Source organism: Triticum dicoccoides, chromosome 4A (genome assembly GCF_002162155.2).
Source record: "Triticum dicoccoides isolate Atlit2015 ecotype Zavitan chromosome 4A, WEW_v2.0, whole genome shotgun sequence".
Classification (NCBI taxonomy): Eukaryota; Viridiplantae; Streptophyta; class Magnoliopsida; order Poales; family Poaceae; genus Triticum; species Triticum dicoccoides.
The window spans coordinates 81,738,577-81,761,176 of NC_041386.1; positions in this window are offsets into that span (position 1 = coordinate 81,738,577).

Here is a 22,600-nt window from a genome sequence, read left to right on the forward strand (position 1 = left end):
GTGAACGAGGTTGATGGAGTCGTACTCGTCGTGATTCAGATCACCGATGATCCTAGTGCCGAACGGACGGCACCTCCGCGTTCAACACACGTACAGCTCGACGATGTCTCCCACGCCTTGATCCAGCAAGGAGAGAGGGAGAGGTTGAGGAAGACTCCATCCAGCAGCAGCACAACGGCATGGTGGTGATGGAGGAGCGTGGCAATCCTGCAGGGCTTCGCCAAGCACCTATGGGAGAGGAGGAGGTGTCACAGGAGGGAGGGAGGCGCCAAGGGCTCAGGTATGGATGCCCTCCCTCCCCTCCACTATATATAGGGGCAGGGGAGAGGGGGGAGGCGCAGCCTTGCCCCTTCCTCCAAGGAAGGGGTGCGGCTAAGAGGGGGGGAGGAGTCCATCCTCCCCAAGGCACCTCGGAGGTGCCTTCCCCCTTTAGGACTCTCCCCTTTTTCCTATATCTTGGCGCATGGGCCTCTAGGGGCTGGTTCCCTTGGCCCATGTAGGCCAAGGCGCACCCCCTACAGACCATGTGGCCCCCCGGGGCAGGTGGCCCCACCCGGTGGGCCCCCGGGACCCTTCCGGTGGTCCCGGTACAATACCGATGACCCCGAAACTTGTCCCGATGGCCGAAACAGGACTTCCTATATATAAATCTTTACCTCTGGACCATTCCGGAACTCCTCGTGACGTCCAGGATCTCATCCGGGACTCCGAACAACATTCGGTAACCACATACAAACTTCCTTTATAACCCTAGCGTCATCGAACCTTAAGTGTGTAGACCCTACGGGTTCGGGAGACATGTAGTCATGACCGAGATGTTCTCCGGTCAATAACCAATAGCGGGATCTGGATACCCATGTTGGCTCCCACATGTTCCACGATGATCTCATCGGATGAACCACGATGTCAAGGACTCAATCAATCCCGTATACAATTCCCTTTGTCTAGCGATATGGTACTTGCCCGAGATTCGATCGTCGGTATACCGATACCTTGTTCAATCTCGTTACCGGCAAGTCTCTTTACTCGTTCCGTAACACATCATCCCGTGATCAACCCCTTGGTCACATTGTGCACATTATGATGATGTCCTACCGAGTGGGCCCAGAGATACCTCTCCGTTTACACGGAGTGACAAAATCCCAATCTCGATTCGTGCCAACCCAACAGACACTTTCAGAGATACCCGTAGTGTACCTTTATAGCCACCCAGTTACGTTGTGACGTTTGGCACACCCAAAGCACTCCTACGGTATCCGGGAGTTGCACAATCTCATGGTCTAAGGAAATGATACTTGACATTAGAAAAGCTTTAGCATACGAACTACATGATCTTGTGCTAGGCTTAGGATCGGGTCTTGTCCATCACATCATTCTCCTAATGATGTGATCCCGTTATCAACGACATCCAATGTCCATGGTCAGGAAACTGTAACCATCTATTGATTAACGAGCTAGTCAACTAGAGGCTTACTAGGGACATGGTGTTGTCTATGTATCCACACATGTATCTGAGTTTCCTATCAATACAATTCTAGCATGGATAATAAACGATTATCATGAACAAGGAAATATAATAATAATCAATTTATTATTGCCTCTAGGGCATATTTCCAACATAAGTGATGTGCATTACCGAGAGGGCCCAGAGATACCTCTGCGACAATCGGAGTGACAAATCCTAATCTCGAAATACGCCAACCCAACATGTACCTTTGGAGACACCTGTAGAGCTCCTTTATAATCACCCAGTTACGTTGTGACGTTTGGTAGCACACAAAGTGTTCCTCTAGCAAATGGGAGTTGCATAATCTCATAGTCATAGGAACATGTATAAGTCATGAAGAAAGCAATAGCAACATACTAAACGATCGGGTGCTAAGCTAATGGAATGGGTCATGTCAATCAGATCATTCAACTAATGATTTGATCCTGTTAATCAAATAACAACTCTTTGTCCATGGTTAGGAAACATAACCATCTTTGATTAACGAGCTAATCAAGTAGAGGCATACTAGTGACACTCTGTTTGTCTATGTATTCACACATGTATTATGTTTCCGGTTAATACAATTCTAGCATGAATAATAAACATTTATCAATATATAAGGAAATAAATAATAACTTTATTATTGCCTCTAGGGCATATTTCCTTCAGGAGTCCGATCAGCTCTCCTTTTTTACCCCACGACAGGCCCGTCTCCTTCCAGGAGGTGAGCCGCGTAGGGGGTCCGGATCGAAACTCGGGGACTGCGACCCATTCGGGGTCGCGCGGCTCGGTGATGTAAAACCACCCCGATTGCCACCCTTTCAGGGTCTCCACAAAGGAGCTCTCGAGCCATAAGACGTTGGCCATCTTGCCCACCATGGAGCCTCCACACTCCGCCTGGTTGCCGCGCACCACCTTCGGCTTGACATTGAAAGTCTTGAGCCATAGGCTGAAATGGGGGCGGATGCGGAGGAAAGCCTCGCACATGACGATAAACACCGAGATGTTGAGGACAAAGTTCGGGGCCAGATCATGGAAATCCAGGCCATAGTAGAACATGAGCCCCCGGACAAATGGGTGAAGAGGGAAGCCCAGTCCGCGGAGGAAATGGGGGAGGAACACCACCCTCTCATGGGGCCTAGGGGTGGGGATGAGCTGCCCCTTTTCGGGAAGCCGGTACGCAATGTCGTTAGACAAGTATCCGGCCTTCCTCAGTTTTTTGATGTGTCCCTCCATGACGGAGGATACCATCCACTTGCCTCCTACTCCGGACATGGCTGGAGAAGGTTGATGTGGGGAGTGCGGACTTGGGCGCTGGAGCTCGAGTGCGCGAGAATGGATAAGCAAGGGAGGAAGAAGGCATAGGTGAAAAGGCATATCCTTATCCCCTTATATGGGTGGACGCAACTACATGTCCCCACCAGCCTGGTAAAACTCGCTTATCTCCAAGCGCCGTAATCAATGCTGCGGTTCGGTTACTGTTGGAAATATGCCCTAGAGGCAATAATAAAAGTATTATTATTATATTTCTTTGTTCATGATAATTGTATTTTATTCATGCTATAACTGTATTATCCGGAAATCGTAATACACGTGTGAATACATAGACCACAATATGTCCCTAGTGAGCCTCTAGTTGACTAGCTCGTTGTGATCAACAGATAGTCATGGTTTCCTGGCTATGGACATTGGATGTCGTTGATAACGGGATCACATCATTAGGAGAATGATGTGATGGACAAGACCCAATCCTAAGTCTAGCACAAAAGATCGTGTAGTTCATTTGCTAGAGCTTTGCCAATGTCAAGTATCTCTTCCTTCGACCATGAGAGCGTGTAACTCCTGGATACCGTAGGAGTGCTTTGGGTGTATCAAACGTCACAACGTAATTGGGTGACTATAAAGGTGCACTACAGGTATCTCCGAAAGTATCTATTGTTTTATGCGGATCGAGACTGGGATTTGTCACTCCGTGTAAACGGAGAGGTATCTCTGGGCCCACTCGGTAGGACATCATCATATGCGCAATGTGACCAAGGAGTTGATCACGGGATGATGTGTTACGGAACGAGTAAAGTGACTTGCCGGTAACGAGATTGAACAAGGTATTGGATACCGACGATCGAATCTCGGGCAAGTAACATACCGATAGACAAAGGGAATTGAATACGGGATTGATTAAGTCCTTGACATCCTGGTTCATCCGATGAAATCATCGTGGAACATGTGGGAGCCATCATGGGTATCCAGATCCCGCTGTTGGTTATTGACCGGAGAACGTCTCGGTCATGTCTACATGTCTCCCGAACCCATAGGGTCTACACACTTAAGGTTCGATGACGCTAGGGTTATAAAGGAAGTTTGTATGTGGTTACCGAATGTTGTTCGGAGTCCCGGATGAGATCCCGGATGTCACGAGGAGTTCCGGAATGGTCCGGAGGTAAAGATTTATATATGGGAAGTCCTATTTTGGCCACCGGAAAATGTTCGGGATTTTTCGGTATTGTACCGGGAAGGTTCTAGAAGGTTCCGAAGTGGGGCCCACCTGCATGGGGGGACCCACATGAACGTGGGTAGTGGGGGCAAGGCCCCACACCCCTGGTCAAGGCGCACCAAGATCCCCCCTTAGAAGGAATAAGATCATATTCCGAAGGGATAAGATCAAGATCCCTAAAAAGGGGGGATAACAATCGGTGGGGAAGGAAATAATGAGATTTCTTTCCTCCCACCTTGGCCAACGCCCCAATGGACTTGGAGGGCAAGAAACCAGCCCCTCCACCCCTATATATAGTGGGGAGGCGCATGGGAGCTATACACGAAGTTCTGGCGCAGCCCTTCCCCTCTCCCAAGTCCTCCTCCTCTCCCGCGGTGCTTGGCGAAGCCCTGCGGGATTGCCACGCTCCTCCACCACCACCACGTCGTTGTGCTGCTGTTGGATGGAGTCTTCCTCAACCTCTCCCTCTCTCCTTGCTGGATCAAGGCGTGGGAGACGTCATTGGGCTGTACGTGTGTTGAACGCGGAGGTGCCGTGCGTTCGGCACTTGATCATCAGTGATTTGAATCACGACGAGTACGACTCCATCAACCCCGTTCACTTGAACGCTTCCGCTTAGCGATCTACAAGGGTATGTAGATGCACTCTCCTTCCCCTCGTTGCTAGTCTCTCCATAGATAGATCTTGGTGACACGTAGGAAAATTTTGAATTTCTGCTACGTTCCCCAATAGTTACCCACGCCCGTATTGATGAGAATCCCGGAATAAGGGACACGATCTCTACTTTAACAAGACGTGCCAAGGAAACCGCCTCGCATGACGCGCTAAGGTGGGATAATGAACCGACTCGGATAAAGGCTTGGCCGTGGTGTGTCACACTACGGAATATGTCAGCAGATTAGATTTGTGTAAATATTATTCTGTCTATGGCAATATGTGGAAACTTATTTTGCAGAGACGGACACTATCTTTGTGTTCAAAATCTTCTATGAAGTACTTGGAGGAGGAACCCGCCTTGCAATGCCGAAGACAATCTGCGCGCCGAACTCGTCGTCATTGAAGCCTGGTTCAGGGGCTACTGAGGGAGTCCTGGATTAGGGGGTGTCCGGATGGCCGGACCATACCTTCATCCGGACTCCTGGACTATGAAGATACAAGATTGAAGACTTCGTCCCATGTCTGGAAGGGACTTTCCTTGGCGTGGAAGGCAAGCTTGGCGATACGGATATGCAGATCTCCTACCATTGTAACCGACTTTGTGTAACCCTAACCCTCTCTGGTGTCTATATAAACCGGAGGGTTTTAGTCCGTAGGACAACATACACAACAACAATCATACCATAGGCTAGCTTCTGGGGTTTAGCCTCTCCGATCTCGTGGTAGATCTACTCTTGTACTACCCATATCATCAATATTAATCAAGCAGGACGTAGGGTTTTACCTCCATCGAGAGGGCCCGAACCTGGGTAAAACTTCGTGTCCCTTGCCTCCTGTTACCATCCGGCCTAGACGCACAGTTCGGGACCCCCTACCCAAGATCCCCGGTTTTGACACCGACACCAATCTTATCAGATGGGAGCCATTGTAGCTCGTAGGTTGCATCATAATAGACATAATGGAGATTTCTTTGGAGGAATTTATGCAACCCGCTTAGCTCATTTTCTTGAGATAGACATTCGTGAGGGTGATATGGAGTTGCCTCCTGCATATTTAGATTATGACTCTATGGCTTCGCACCAATTTGTCGAGAGGCCTGAATCACCTCTCTTATATCGTTTAATTTTTGATAAACGACATGTTTTTCGTATTACTCTCCCTGCTCCTGCCTTCTTTGTTTCACAGACAAAAGGAAGATATGTTATTACCAGAGAGGAGGCAGAAGAGTACGAGAGGAGAGCGGAGGCAGCTCGACTCCACGCTGCAGCTCAGCAGGCGATAACCGCTGCACAACAGTATGATCCCAACTATTCCTCCTCATCACAGTACGACCCCAACAACTATTATTATGGATATCCGCCAGGCCAGCCGTGGCCATAGACCAACTTAGGCCAAAAGCCTAAGCTTGGGGGAGTACGTATTTCTCACCGACATTACATTTATGTTCACACACACTCATTGCTAGATGTCGCTGCTCATACTTTTTCACTGTAATATCCATGCTAGTTTATTTTCTTGTTCCTGCTTTCTTCTTATGTGTTTGTTAAACCTTAAGAAAAACCAAAAAAAATAGTAGTAGTTTATTTTTCTGCTGTAGTAGTAATAATTAAAAAGAAAACCCAAAAATATTTCCCGTTCTTCTTTTGCTTGTTGGGAGCTTTCCTGTGTAAATAGTTTTATTTCTTTTCTTTGGGGGTCAGTAGGAGAAGACCATAATTAAATTGTTGAAGTGGCTCTTATATGCATTATTGTTGATTTAACCAAGAGTCCATATTGCCTTGTCTTCTCCTGTTTATTGAATGCTCGCAGATTCCAGCTTAGTCCAATGCACGTGCACTCTTATTATTATTCACACCGTTCGGTCGTGCAAGTGAAAGGCAATTATGATGATATATGATGGACTGACTGAGATGAGAAAAGCTGGTATGAACTCGACCTCTTTTGTTTTTGTAAATATGATGAGTCCCTCGTTCTTGATTCAACTTATTATGAATAAACATGTTTGCAATGATAATTAGAGATCATAGTTGCTTGTGCCATGCTTGATTAGCTATGAGTTATAATGATTTACCTTGTATGCCAACAAGTTATTGAGATTATTATGATGTGGTATGATGGGGTGGTATCCTCTTTTGAATGATTTAAGTGACTTGACTCGGCACATGTTCATGCATGTAGTTGAAACAAAATCAACATAGCCTTCATGATATTTATGTTTATGGTGGATTATATCCTACTCATGCTTGCATCCAATGTTTATTAATTTTAATGCATGTACATGGCTGTTGTCGCTCTCTAGTTGGTCGCTTCCCAGTCTTTTGCTAGCCTTCACTTGTACTAAGCGGGAATACTGCTTGTGCATCCAATCCCTTAAACCCCAAAGTTATTCCAGATGAGTCCACTATACCTTCCTATATGCGGTATCTACCTGCCGTTCCAAGTAAATTTGTATGTGCCAAACTCTAAACCTTCCAATAAACATTCTTTTTTGTATGCTCGAATAGCTCATGTATCAACAAAGGATATCCTTATCTAACATGTTAGGCGGGTTATTCTCAAGAGGAGTGGACTCCGCCCCTCACTCACGAGAAAATGGCTGGTCACCGGGATGCCCAGTCCCATGCTTTATGCAAAGTAAATCAAAATTAATTGCAAATAAAACTCCCACTGGGACCTGATGTATGTTGGAGGCACTCGTTGTTTCGAGCAAGCCATGGATTGATGCTTGTTGGTGGAGGGGGAGTATAAACTTTACCATTCTGTTTGGGAACCGCCTATAATGTGTTTAGCATGGAAGATATCGCCATCTCTTAGTTGTTACGTTGACAATGAAAGTATACCGCTCAAAATACAATTTATCTCTATTGCAAAAACCGAGCTCTGGCACCTCTACAAATCCCTGCTTCCCTCTGCAAAGGGCCTATCCATTTACTTTTATGCTGAGTCATCACCCTCTTATTAAAAAGCACTAGCTGGAGAGCACAACCGTCATTTGCATTCATCACTGTTAATTTATATTGGGTATGACTATGATTGGATCTCTTTTACCATGAATTACAATGTCTAGTCAGTCCTTGGTCTTTAAAGGTGCTCTGCATTTATGTTTTGCGGTCTCAGAAAGGGCTAGCGAGATACCATCTTGTTATATCATATTATGATTGTTTTGAGAAAGTGTTTTCATCTGAGATTTATTATAATGACTTGCTAGTTGATTATGCTATTGATACGAGTAATTGTGAGACCTGAGAATTATTGCAAATGTGGTTAGTTATGATCTATGCTGAAAACTTGAATGCTGGCTTGACATAGTTACAACAACAAGAGCAAACAGAGTTTGTAAAAGTTTTTCTTTCTTTCTTTCAGTTTTTCAACTAAATTGCTTGAGGACAAGCAAGGGTTTAAGCTTGGGGGAGTTGATACGTCTCCATCGTATCTACTTTTCCAAACACTTTTGCCCTTGTTTTGGACTCTAACTTGTATGATTTGAATGGAACTAACCCGGACTGACGTTGTTTTCAGCAGAATTGCCATGGTGTTGTTTTATGTGCAGAAAACAAATATTCTCGGAATGACCTGAAACTCCACGGAACATCTTAGAAAAAATAATAAAAAATCCTCGCCAAAGATGAAGACCAGGGGGCCCACACCCTTCTCACGAGGGTGGGGGCGCCCCCCTAGGGCGCGGCCCCTACCTTGTGGGCCCCCTGGAAACCCTCCGACGCCAACTCCAACTCTATATATTTTCTTTCAGAGAGAAAAAATAAGAGAGAAGAAATCATCGCATTTTACGGTACGGAGCTGCCGCCAAGCCCTAAAACCTCTCGGGAGGGCTGATCTGGAGTCCGTTCGGGGCTCCGGAGAGGGGGATTCATCGCCATCGTCATCATCAACTATACTCCATCACCAATTTCATGATGCTCACCGCCGTGCGTGAGTAATTGCATCGTAGGCTTGCTGGACGGTGATGGGTTGGATGAGATTTATCATGTAATCGAGTTAGTTTTGTTAGGGTTTGATCCCTAGTATCCATTATGTTCTGAGATTGATGTTGCTATGACTTTGCTATGCTTAATGCTTGTCACTAGGGCCCGAGTGCCATGATTTCAGATCTGAACCTATTATGTTTTCATGAATATATGTGAGTTCTTGATCCTATCTTGCAAGTCTATAGTCACCTACTATGTGTTATGATCCGGCAACCCCGAAGTGACAATAATCGGGACCACTCCCGGTGATGACCATAGTTTGAGGAGTTCATGTATTCACTATGTGCTAATGCTTTGTTCCGGTTCTCTATTAAAAGGAGGCCTTAATATCCCTTAGTTTCCAATAGGACCCCGCAGCCACGGGAGGGTAGGACAAAAGATGTCATGCAAGTTCTTTTCCATAAGCACGTATGACTATATACGGAATACATGCCTACATTACATTGATGAATTGGCGCTAGTTCTCTGTCACCCTACGTTATGACTGTTACATGATGAACCGCATCCGGCATAATTATCCATCATTGATCCGATGCCTATGAATTTTCCATATACTCGTTTACGCTTATTTACTTTTCCGCTGCTACTGTTACAATCACTACAAAATACCAAAAACATTACTTTTGATGTCTTTAATTTTGTTGCCGCTACCACCACTATCATATTACTTTGCTACTAAACACTTTTCTGCAGATACTAAGTTTCCAGGTGTGGTTGAATTGACAACTCAGCTGCTAATACTTCAGAATATTCTTTGGCTCCCCTTGTGTCGAATCAATAAATTTGGGTTAATACTCTACCCTCGAAAGCTGTTGCGATCCCCTATACTTGTGGGTTATCAAGTCCCGGCCGGACTCCTCGTCCGAGGCGGCGGTGGCTCGGTCTCCTGGTGGGAGACGGCGCGCGGGGAAGGTGGGCCGGCTCGGCTGGGCTTCGGCCCAGTCGGGCGCTGGAAGTTTTTTTAAAAAAGAAAAACAATTCCACCGAACAGAAAATAAATCCTAGAAAATAAAATAAAATTCTAAAAATGCCAAAACAAATTTTCACCGTCTAAATAAAATATTTAGAACGAGATGAACATTTTCTTGGCCCTAAAATGCAACTTTGAAAAACGTGCAATTTTTCTAATGCAAATAAAATTGCAATAAAATCCAAATAAAATCAAATATTTGATTTTAATATTTTTCCTCCAATATTTCATTTATTTTGGAGAAGTCATATTATCTCCTCTCATATATTTTAATATGAAATATTTTTCAGACAGAAAAATAATTAAAACCAAAATCCTCGTTTCAATATTTGATAAAAATCAAATATGAAAACCGAGAAATCCCCAACTCTCTCCGAGGGTCCTTGAGTTTCTTAGGATTTCAAGGATCGCGAAACGAAATACAATAAAATATGATATGCAAGAATGATCTATGTATAACATTCCAAATTGAAAATTTGGGATGTTACACGAGAGCTCAAAGCGAAAAAGATAGAGATAAAACATTTCGGGAGGCATGCTTTTCCTGTTAACAAAAACGATCGAGTAGTTCCCAATACTTTACATGCTAGATATATCATAGGTAGTTCCCAAACCGAAAATGAAGTTTGTTCCTTTTTCCACCATACTTTCACTTTCCATGGCTAACCGTATCCACGACTGCCTTCCATACCAACACTTCCCAAGGAATTTATTATTTTACAACATAAAGTAAATTCATTTTTCCTTTCTGTACTGGGCATCCCTAATACCTTTGACGTACTCTCGTGCAATGACAAGTGAATAAACACTCATCTTGAGAATAACACATCTAGCACGAAAATATATCAGCCACCCCCTACCATTTCATGAGCGGTACGAGCACACAAAAGAGAAGTTTATTTTGAAAATTAGAGATGGCACATACAAATTTGCTTAGAATGTCAAAATAATATCACATATAGGTAGGTATAGTTGACTCATGTGGCAAAAGTGGTTTAAAGGATTTTGGATGCACAAGTAGTGATCATTCTTAGTGCAAAATGAAGGCTAGCAAAAGATTGAGAAGCGACCAACGAAGAAACAAAAAATCTCACAAGCGAGCATTAAGCATAACTAACACCGAATAATGCACCACAAGTAGGATGTAATTTCATTGCATAACTATTGACTTTCATGCTTGCATTGGGAATCACAAACCTTAACACCAATATTCTTACTAAAGCATAATTACTCATCAACATGACTCACATATTATATCAACATATCACAAAACTATTACAAGGAATCAAGTTTATTTTGCCGAATGATCTTCATGAAAGTTTTTATTATATCCGCCTTGGATATCTATCACTTTGGGACTAGTTTCATATGTAATATGTTGCTTTTGATAACTCAAACAAATTTAAGTGAAGAATATGAGCATAAAAATTTTCTTATCTCAAAATAATTTAAGTGAAGCAAGAGAGAATTTCTTAAAAAAATTACTAACTCTCAAATAAATCTAAGTGAAACATGAGAGCATTTCTTCAAAAATACTAAAGCACACCATGCTCAAAAAGATATAAGTGAAGCACTAGAGTAATTCCATAGCTCAAAAGGATTTAAGTGAAGCATAGAGAGCAATTCTAACAAGTCATGGCATAAATTTGGCTCTCTCAAATAGGTGTGTCCAGCAAGGATTCATTACTAAGAACACAAAGCAAAACAAGCAAAGACTCATATCATACAAGACGCTCCAAGCAAAACTTATAATATGTGACGAATAAAATTATAGTTTCAAGTAAAATACCGATGGTTCTTAGAAGAAAGAGGGGATGCCACTCGGGGCATCCCCAAGCTTAGTTGCTTGATACTTCTTGAATATTATCTTGGGGTGCCATGGGCATCCCCAAGATTAGCCTTTTGCTAATCCTTTTCATCCATCGTAAAGTCACCCAAAACTTGAAAACTTCAATCACACAAAACTCAACAAAATCTTTGTGAGATCCGTTAGTATAAGAAAGCAAATCACTATTATAAGTACTATTGCAAACCCATTCATATTTTACTTTTGCATTATATCCACTATATTCCAGCTTTTCTATGACAAAAACTCTTCAAAGAAAACCATAGAATCATCAAAACAAGCACACAATGCAAAGAAAACAGAATCTATCAAAAACAGAACAGTCTGAATAAATCTGGAGATTTTGAATACTTCTGTAACTCCAAAAATTCTGAAAAATAGGAAAACGTGAGGAATTTGTATGTTAATCTTCCGCCAAAAGATTTAGCATTTTACCGCGCTTCTGTTAAAAATTAAAATTATTTTTCTTGGTGCAAAAGTTTCTATTTTTCAGCAAGATCAATTCAACTATCACCCAACATGATCCTAAAGTCTTTACTTGGCACAAACACTAATTAAGACAAAAAAAAACACAATCATACCAGTAGCATAATTGTGCAAACACTCAAGAACAGAAAGAAAAAGACAAAAATAAATTTTATTCATTGGGTTGCCTCTCAACAAGCGATATTGTTTTATGCCCCTAGCTAGGCATAGTGCAAAGGATCTAAGTATTGTCATCTTTGTTTCTAGATCCATATGATGCCCTCATGATTGATTCATATGGTGGCTTGATTCTAGTTCTAGGAAAGTGTTTCATACCCTCTCTTAATGGAAATTGAAATTTAATATTGCCTTCTTTCATATCAATCACGGCACCAATAGTCAATAAAAATGGTCTACCAGGAATAATTGGACAAGACAGATTGCAATCAATATCAAGAAAAATAAAATCTATGGGCACATAATTCCTATTTGCAAGAATAAGAACATCATTAATTCTTCCCATAGGCTTTTTAATAGCAGAATCCACCAAATGCAAATTTAGAGAACACTCCTCAATATCGGTAAGACCAAGCACATCACATAAAGATTTCAGAATTGTAGAAACACTAGCACCCAAGTCACATAAAGCAAAACACTCATAATTTTTAATCTTGACTTTGATAGTAAGTTATGCGATGCCCTCGATTCATTCGTACACTAATCATACACGCAATTGTGTACGATCAAGATCAAGGACACACGGGAAGATATCACAACACAACTCTAGACACAAATTAAAAATAATACAAGCTTACATTACAAGCCAGGAGCCTCAAGGGCTCGAATACATAAGCTTGAATACACAAGAGTCAGCAGAAGCAATAATATCTAAGTACAGACATAAGTTAAACAAGTTTGCCTTAAGAAGGCTATCACAAAAGTAGTAACGATCGAAAAGGCAAGGCCTCCTGCCTAGGACCTCCTAACTACTCCTTGAAGCCAAACTCCACGTAGAAACATCCTCGGGATCCTCTGGCTCCTGGACTCCATCATCTGGTTGTGACATCTGAGAAAAATGGAAAAGGGGGAAAAGAGGGAGCAAAGCAACCATGAGCACTCATCGAAAGTACTCGCAAGCAAGGATCTACACTACATATGCATTATCAATGAAATGGGTAGTATCTGTGGACTGAACTGCAGAATGCCAGAATAAGAGGGGGATAGCTAGTCCTATCGAAGACTACGCTTCTGGCTGCCTCCATCTTGAAGCATGGAGAAGAGAGTAGCTGGTAAGTTCACCAAGTAACAACGTATAGCATAATCCTACCCAGCAATTCTCTCCTCGTCGCCCTATGAGAGAGCAATCACCGAGTTGTATTTGGCACTTGAAAGGGTGTGTTTTATTAAGTATCCAGTTCTAGTTGTCATAAGGTCAGAATACAACTTCGGGTCATCCTTTTACCGAGGGACACAGCTATTCGAATAGACACTACAAAAAAAATACACTTCCGTGATGATACGTTTTTGTCACAGTAGGTCACTTTTTTTGTCATGCATGTACATCCATGACAAATTTATGACAGAATCAAGATAGTCATACCTGTGTCGTCGTAGAAGTGTTCCATGACATTACCAAAATTATCATCATGGAAGTGTCCACTTCCGTGACGATTAATCGCGCATCACAGAAGTGCTTTCTTCAAGGGTGACTGACACATGGCATCCATCGTAACGGAACACCGTTAAGCTATCGGGTCAGGTTTTGGATCTGATAACCCGTTAACAGCCCGGCCAATGGGGATTTTCCACGTGTAAAATCATCATTGGCTAGAGGAAACACGTGTCGGCTCATCGCCGGGACAGATGTCATCCACTCACTGGATAGAAGGCGCCTATGATACGTTGACACATGGCACGACCCAACAAGTTTAAATGGGCTGGCCCAACTAAAGGCCCACAAGATTTTGCGGACCATAATGGGACGGCCCAGCTAAAGGCCCACGAGATTTTGCGAACCATAATGGGCTGGCCCAGCTAAAGGCCCACAAGATTTCGCGGGCCATAATGGGTCGGCCCAGGTAAAGGCCCACAAGATTTTTGTGTGCCATAATAGGTTGGCCCAGGTAAAGGCCCACAAAATTCTTGCGGATCATAATGGGCTGGCCCAGCTAAAGGCCCACGATATTTCACCGACATTAATGGGCCGGCCCAACTGTAGGCCCACAAGATTTTGAGGACCCTAGTAGGCCGGCCCATTAACTGGCTGCCATGTTTTGGGCCAAATGCCGGTCCATATTTTATCCGGTCTATTAATGGCCTGCCATGCTCTGGGCCTAATAGTGGCCCATATGAGATCCGGCCCGTTAAAAGCCTACCACGTTTTGGGCCAAATTACGGCCCAGATCAGGTCCGACCCTTTAAGAGGTTTTGGGCCTAATTATGGCCCATATCAGATTCGGCCTGTCAACTGGACACTATGCTTTTGGGCCCACTTGCTAAAGGCCCACTTAGTAATTCGGCCTGATATTAGTTTTGGCCTGTTAAGGGCCCGTTTAACATTTTGGCCCTATATTAATTTCAGCCTGTTAAAAGCCCGTCGTATAGTTGGGCCTAACTACGGCCCGGTTTGCATCCGGCCTGCTCGCAGCCGATATCTGATTGGGCCAAACAAGGACCGAGACAATTTTTCGGCCTGTTAAAAGCCCGTGATTTGATTCGCACAATCATGGGCCGGGGTTCATTTTGGGCTGCTGCCGGCCCGTGAGCTGATCGGCATGCTTCTGGCCCAACCTACATCGTGATTGCATGAAGGCCCGATTATGTACCGTAATTTTACGGTTTGGCCGGTTTACTGCGAAGACAAGATATATATACAGTAAAATAACTGCAGAATCGTGAATAAGAAAAAACCTATACTATACAATAAAGAAATTACGGCATATTACATCCATTGGGCATCAAAGTTCGCCACTATGCTAATAAAGCACAAGCAGATAGCAGATTACATACACTGGGCATCAAAGATCGCCACCAGTGCAAATAAACACGCCGACAAAATAATATACAAAACCGACAGCACTTCAATAGAGTTCAAGAAAGGTTAGCCCTGCTGGGGAGCTGCAACGTAAGCAGCTGAGCAAGATGATGAGACTGCGCTTGTTCAACACTTATATCTTCCTCACTCTGAAAGATAAACAAGCAAATAGATGACAGGTTTTGCACATAAAAGTATCAATGCTGACAATTCATCACATTTCTTACTGGCGAATAAACTGACAAAGTTTAAATTTGCATTAACACAATATGGTATTGTTCAGGTCAAGACTTGGCAGGAAATGACATTGTGAAGGAGTTGGCAGCTTCACGACACCACTGGATTACAGATCAAGAACTCATAAGTATCAATGGTTAGTGTGCTGTCAATTTATACCATTTCAGATTGTCAAATAAAGAGATGGTTTAAATAATAGTAGAATGATATGACATTTTTTTATAGTTAAGACATTGCAGAATATGACATTGTGCTGTAGTGGGTAGATTCACCACACCACTGGATTACAGATGAAGAACAGAAGCATACATGCAGTGCAAAAGAAGATCACTTGCTCTGTATAGTTTAATTTACATGGTATGAAGAAGGAACTTGGTTGTACAACTGAAAACTTAAATTGAGAAAGGATGAACTTTTGTTTATGAACTACATATAATAAACTTTAAACAAGCAATTTGATGCAAACACAAAAAATAAACAGTTGTTGAAGTCATGCCTAACCAAATATATACAACAAAGTTTGAAGGCTTGAGATGGACAAACTTACATTATTGGTGAAGACAGGCTCTATAAGGCCTTGTCCATGCTGATGGGGGGGCAATTCAAGAAGTTTACCACAGAATCTTCTTCAAAAGCATTGCCTTTATTCTGCATTTTGTTAAGAGTAAATATAGATGTGATAATATACGAAAAAATGGAGAATATTTAAGATAAGATGAAGAGTGATGCTACATAACCAAGTAGCTATAAATGTAAGTGCAGCGATACAGGCAAAAGGTACAACCAAGAGAAATGCACAGCTAAACTTCTTCAGTACCAACCTTATGGTAAGAGTAAATATAGATCTGATGTGTAGAAAATGGAGGGCAAAGGAAAATAAGCTGCAGAGTGATGGTACATGAACAACTACCTGTCATTATAAGTACACTGATAAAGGATAGCATGTACTTACAAGAACAATGCAGAGCTAAAAAACATTGGCATTGGATATATTCTACACTAATGTAACCATTCATACAGATCAGATAATTTGGAGCGAACAATTGATAAGCAAGCTATCATGCATACTGCTGTCACATAATGAACCATGTATCTGTACAAGTACAGTGATACAGGACAACAGGTACTAACAAGAGCAAAGCAGCGGGCAGCATATTTGCAATATCCCGTCGTTCTTGTCAAACCGGAATTCTTCTTCGAGCAGATTTCTTGCAAAAAAGATCCGTAAGGCACATGCGGAAAAGTAGAAGTTCAAATTGTCATGTGATTTCATAGACAGTACCTCATCCTGGGAGCGAGACCAGTGCATAACAAGGTTTTTCCATTCAATGTCTTCTAAATTTAGCATAGGAGACTTCACCGGAAATTCGTTTATAGACTTGCCATCAAAGTGTGATTTCCTCAGGTAACACCGATACTGCTGCAATGCTTCCTTGAAAAGCACAAGCAAGCTTTGCTCGTCATGACTATCCAGATTGACCCTCGCCTAGTTACAACAATGTAATGTAAATCATTGATGTGTTCAATCAGCAGAAAACAGGAAAATAATAACCATGAATAATAGCACTTACATGTAAGTTGAACAGGAAGATGTGAAAATGGTGTTTGCTTCACAATAATCTTCCCATGATGGGAATATATGCACGTAGTCCCTAACAACATTGAAAGCATTGTCTTTTAAACTGGGAATAAATGGAATGGGGTTCCAATCTGCAGGAATTGTCCGTCTCTACAGTTGGGATAGGTCTTCGGCCGGTGGACTTGCTGTACTTTTTGCTGGAGTGGGATTTTTCTGTGGTACAGCTGGTGCTATGGCAAATGAAATCGGTATACCTTTTGCTGGAGTGCAGGTCCTGTGTGGTGGGGCTAGTGGTGTGGCCAGTGAAGTGTGTGTACAGTCTGCTGGAGTCGGTCCTACGTTTTGTGTCACTGGTTGTGCAGCCAATATAAGTGGGGTGTTGTCTGATTTCTCCGGCACCACCACGTTTTTCAAGGACTTTGCTGGTGCTCCTTCAGGTTCGGCAATCACCCACTTCCTTTTTTATGTCTGATGCACAAGAACAGCATTTGAGTGGAAAAACATGGTATGATGACAGATGGAATATGTATTGATAATGGATGGGCATGGCATCTCGACATATATGATGAGTAAACTAAGCAGATGGCGGTGCAACAAAGTAGAAGAAATGCAAGACAACATATGCAAGATACACGCAATCAATAAAACCTTACCAAATTAGAACAGGCACCTTGATGGGTGAACAGGACAGGCCATCTGCCTTTGACTCCTCGAGGTTAGAATAGTCATTAGGATGATATTCTGAACAAGAATCAACAGGCGGGGAGCATACGAGTTTCATTGCTTCTAGAATGGCACTCAATGCCTTGCTGCCAATTTTGTAAGTCATTGCAGTGTTCCACAATATTCTTCTGATGCGCGGATTCGGATATTCACTGTAATTGCGTATAATATTTGAGAACCATGAAAACATAAATAGTTGTGAGATTATCTTTGTAATGCATATGATATTCTAATATAGGGGCGCCATGTAAACACTTGTGTGCTATCACTGGATTCTGATGAGAGAGCTCATGTGTGTTGTAATATGGTGCGTGCATTTATATAATCTGGCACAAGTACACAAAAAAATAGGCTCCAGAAGTAAGGATAGCTGGCAGATGATAGGTTCATAATATACTGTATAGAGAATTTATTGCCAAACCATGATAACAAGAGCACATAGCAACTAGGCATATCATAGTGTACATAACAGGGGTACACCATAACCAGGATATATAAATCGGGAAAGTGGAACTGGCTGGAAATTACGGTGTTGTATTGCTGCTAGTAATTGAAAGCCTATCGATCATGTACAGGCCAGCTCTATCAGCTGTTGACTGTAGAAGTCCCTACTCCCCTTCTTGACAAGGAACATACTATGCTTCCCATACAGAACACCGCATGGGCCGCCGGCCGAACCACCAGCCCCACCGCCTGTGTTCCTCCGCCACCCCCACCCCCGCCCCCACCCGCATCGAGTTTTCTTTGTTTGATGAGGCCCCACCACCGCCCCCCACAACCACCATCCCCACCTGAGCCCCTTTGATTGCACCGGCGAACTCTGGCAAGCTCTGAAAAATCGACTGACCCAATTTTGAAATTTAGTCTACTGTGATTTAACTAGTGTGGAATATAAAAGGGGAAAACCATAAGCATTGCGAGTATGGTGTTGAGCGTGCCATGGCGGATCTGAAGGTGCAAACCGGATAAAGGCAACTTCACAACCAAGCCAAGAAATCAGAGTAAAGAAGTGGTGATATATTTTCTTGTTGCGATAAATAAGTTGAGCAGCTACGAAACAGTACCGCCTCTGGTGCAGTGCCGTGTACGCATCTGCTGAGAATTTGACGGTGCTGCAGTAGCGATGGCTGTCAGCAGCGTGGAAGCAGATCTAGTAGGGTAGATGGTGGCGGTGGGGCGCGGTGGACGAGACGGTTGTAGGAGCGGCGCGAGCAAGGTGGACGATGACGGGGATGAAGCGAGAGGACGGGATGCAAGGATCCCGGTCCGAAGCCTTGGATGAGAGAGGTCGATCTCTTGTAATGGACAGAGACGTCGGGGTATCAGCTCCGGCATGGTGGAGGAGGACGGCGGTGGATGGGGTGGCGGACGGCGACGGACGGAGGAGGGTGGGGTGGAGAGGGTGTTTTGGCGCCCACGGAGTACGAATGGGGAAAAGGGAGGTAGAGAGGAAGGGGGAACCATGTATTCAGGGAGCGCTTGTCTCAAATACGAGGAAATTTACAAACTTAGCCCCCGTTTCAAATTTCTACTACATCACAACAACACTAGTCGGTTGGGGATAGGACGGTAATCTCACATACACCGAATATTTGCCGACGAGAGTTTGTTTTTGGCGCCCACCGTGTATGAATATGAATCAGGGAGGGAGTCAATTTCAGCTGAGGACACACTGTGTTTTGGCGCCCACTGTGTATGAATCCGGGTGAGAGGCAGTTACGTCACGTTTGGGTGAAATTACAAACCTACCCCTATCGAAACCTATTGAAATCCAGCATATAGGCTTTGCATGGCAGGGATAGGCAGTAGTGATTTCCATCTCGCAGATTTTGGTTTCGGGCGGTTACTGCGACTTTCCCCGCTTCGTTCAAATTTTGCAGAGTGCACGTTTACCGTGCCAACTCAATTTGAATCCCGTTTGTATTCTATTTTTTTCGGGCGAGATCCATTTTCAATTGGAATTACATTCTATATACATCATTTTATATATATATACTTTCAAAAGCACAACAAAGAATTCTGCTCCTTTATATGTATAATATGATTTACAAATACAACGATCTCGAAATCTTAAGGTTGAATTCAAAAAAATTTAACCAAATTATGTTCTACTAAAATGTATGGATCAGTAATATCTACATATTAAATAACATAGATGTGCGTGAATTCATATGAGTATGCATGTTTGATAGATCAATTTTGGTTCGAGTATGGATTACATGTATCATCATCTCGAATTCAAACATTTGAATCCCTTTTTTGTTCAGTCCTTTCATGCCCATCTCTCTCGCATGCATGCTCCTTCAGGTAGCTATCACTCTCTTTTCTCCAGCTCACCCGCACGCTCACTTCATGTTGCTCCTATCCTCGCAAACATGGTCTCTCGACGTCTCCCTTGAGAACTCTCCCTATCATTATAAATTACACGGTTTTCATTATCTCTCACGTCTCTACTGTTCTCTGGTATCACTCGGTACCTAAGCTTTCTTTTTCACCGCCAAACACACAGTCTCCACTCGTCTTTCACTTTGTCTTTCTCTCTATGGGATTCTCTCACACACCCTATATGTCTCTACATATGACTCATACCACTAAAATTACTCTCTCTATCTCTTCTGTAGACAAAACATTTGTTGCGATCTCCTTTTCGTCTCCATCCCAGACTGACATTATTCATTTGTTTACCGATCAGACAACCCCGACTACCGTCTCCTCTCTCTCTCTCACAGACACACACACACAACTCCTGCTTCCACTCCCCTTCCCGACTACTGTCTCTCTCTCACACACACAAAACTCTCGCTTTCGCACCCCGACTCGTATTTCTCTCACAAACATTTATCGACTAGCTAGCCTCTAGATAGGTTTATACACCCGCACACTCATGCTTCCACCATCGCATACATGTCTCTCTCCCGCTCCTTGTATCTATGTAGATTTTTCTTCCCTTCTTGAGACACGCCCTCTCGATCGTGCACAAACACACTATCGCCTCATTTTAAGCTGATACCTATCGCACACACACTCCTTGTGTCTTTGTCACACATGCACTCCGTCCTCCTCCACTCGCCCTCTCTCACACACACATGGGCTTTTTGCAACAACTAGCAAGATGCCCATGCGTTGCACGGAACATCAAGATGCATTTGTATGAGTAGTTTATCTTGTGGGGGAAAAGGATGAACGAGGGAAGGCCTTATTTGCAAATGTGGAGAGGGGTGTGGGTATCTTTTTGCAAAATTGCCATAGTTTCCTTCCTATCCGTCAGATATAGATCGGACGGCCTATATTGCAGGATGGCAGGCACACGATCATCACCGACAATGCTTATTATAAGAGTAGGGATAAAAAATAGAGTAGGTGATGATGGTGGGCCTGCCATCTTGCAATGTAGGTCGTCTGATTTATATTTGACGGATAGGAAGGAAAATATGGCAATTTACCCGCACTCTTCACCACATTTGCAGATAAGGCCTTCCCTCGTTCATCCTTTTCTCCCACAAGATCTTGATCTTCCGTGCAACGCACAGGCATCTTGCTAGTAAGAGTAGAAATTAGACATATACCACTTCTCGAATCTTGAAACCAACAACATTCCTCCCTTATCTCATCAAAACCGCCAAAGGAATATATTTTGAGTGAAACATAACATATTTTTAGTGATATACATATTTCAAAGCTAGACTTTTTTTTCTATCAAATCGGTGAATATGTATTAATCCTGTGGCGGAGACAGGCCTGGGGCAGCTAGGGCTATAGCCCCAGGCCTAGAAACAACTTCCTTTGTAATTTCTTCATGCAAAGCATAGAAAATCATAGAAGTTTATCACTCAACATAGCATAGCCCCAGGCGTAGTATGCGTCTAGCTCTGCCACTATATTAATCCACTTTGATCGTGTGGCAATGCATTGGCACATTGCTAGTAGTTATTATAATTTTTTGGACACGAGACAAACGATGGAGTACATATACGAAGAGAAGAGGCACACGCACGCAGTCGGCCTCTCCCTGTCTCGCACACATGAGTGTTACGTAAAGGCGACGTTAACAAATAAACCCTAAAACCCTAGGGGCACGATTGCTGCATTCGCGGGTACCGGGTACGTGGTGGAGGACCTTTGTAGGAATAGTCAGATCGCGTGATAATTTGATCCGTAGGAGTTGATGGTCGGGACCACAGGTGAATGACTTGGAGCGCGGTGGCTCGCCAATTGCCACAGATCGAGTAACCACGTTTAAAATATCATTTTTAGCGGGGTTAAGAGTTCCGATTTTCAATGGCGTGTTATAAGTAGTAAGTAGTTTTTAGAACGATTGGTATGGAGCGAAAATGGAATTTATATTACTACGTACCTCCTTGGCATATGGTTGTATGGTTTGTTTGTTTTTTGTGATGGAGGTTGTATGGGTTTATGTTGCGAGATGTTGAACCTGGTAGTTCTAGGGCAAATACTATGGTTTAGATTTAGATGCTGGTTTTCTTTAATGAAAATCAGAAGGGGAAACCCTTCCTCGATTAAAAAAACTACTACCTCCATTCTGGTTTACTAGTCCCCATCGTACTTTGGGTCAAAGTTTGTCCATGAACTTTACTTGTAAAATGTGAATGGAAAACGAGATTTTGTTATACCCAAACAAAAAAGGACTGGAGGGAGTGATTGCTCTGACACGGACGCGACCTCTCATAACGCAGGCATTGAACCGGTGCGCAGGCCAAGAGGGCCGCACTCGCTGCAGGCCCGGCTGAGCACGCCTCCTCGCCGCGTGCAACCAGCTTAAGACTGCCCCGCCTGCCTTCATTGAATCCACACGTGTGCCGGCAACACGTCCTTCCGCGAGCCGGCAGGCATTTTAGAACACAAGAAATGACTAAAATATAATTAATTTTACGCATGGTCTTGACTTGTTGTGCTCGCACTGGTAGCAGGAACTAGTAGAGGATTTTCTTTATTTATAACTCTCCTCACATTTTTTTTGGCTTTGAAGTGAATCATGGTTGTGGACATTATGTATGAATGTGCAGATATCTGTGAACATGAGTTTGATGTGGAAGTTGAACTTGGAATGTCGGGCTTGTGCATGAACTATACCATGTCCAATGCTTCGTCTGTTATTGTTT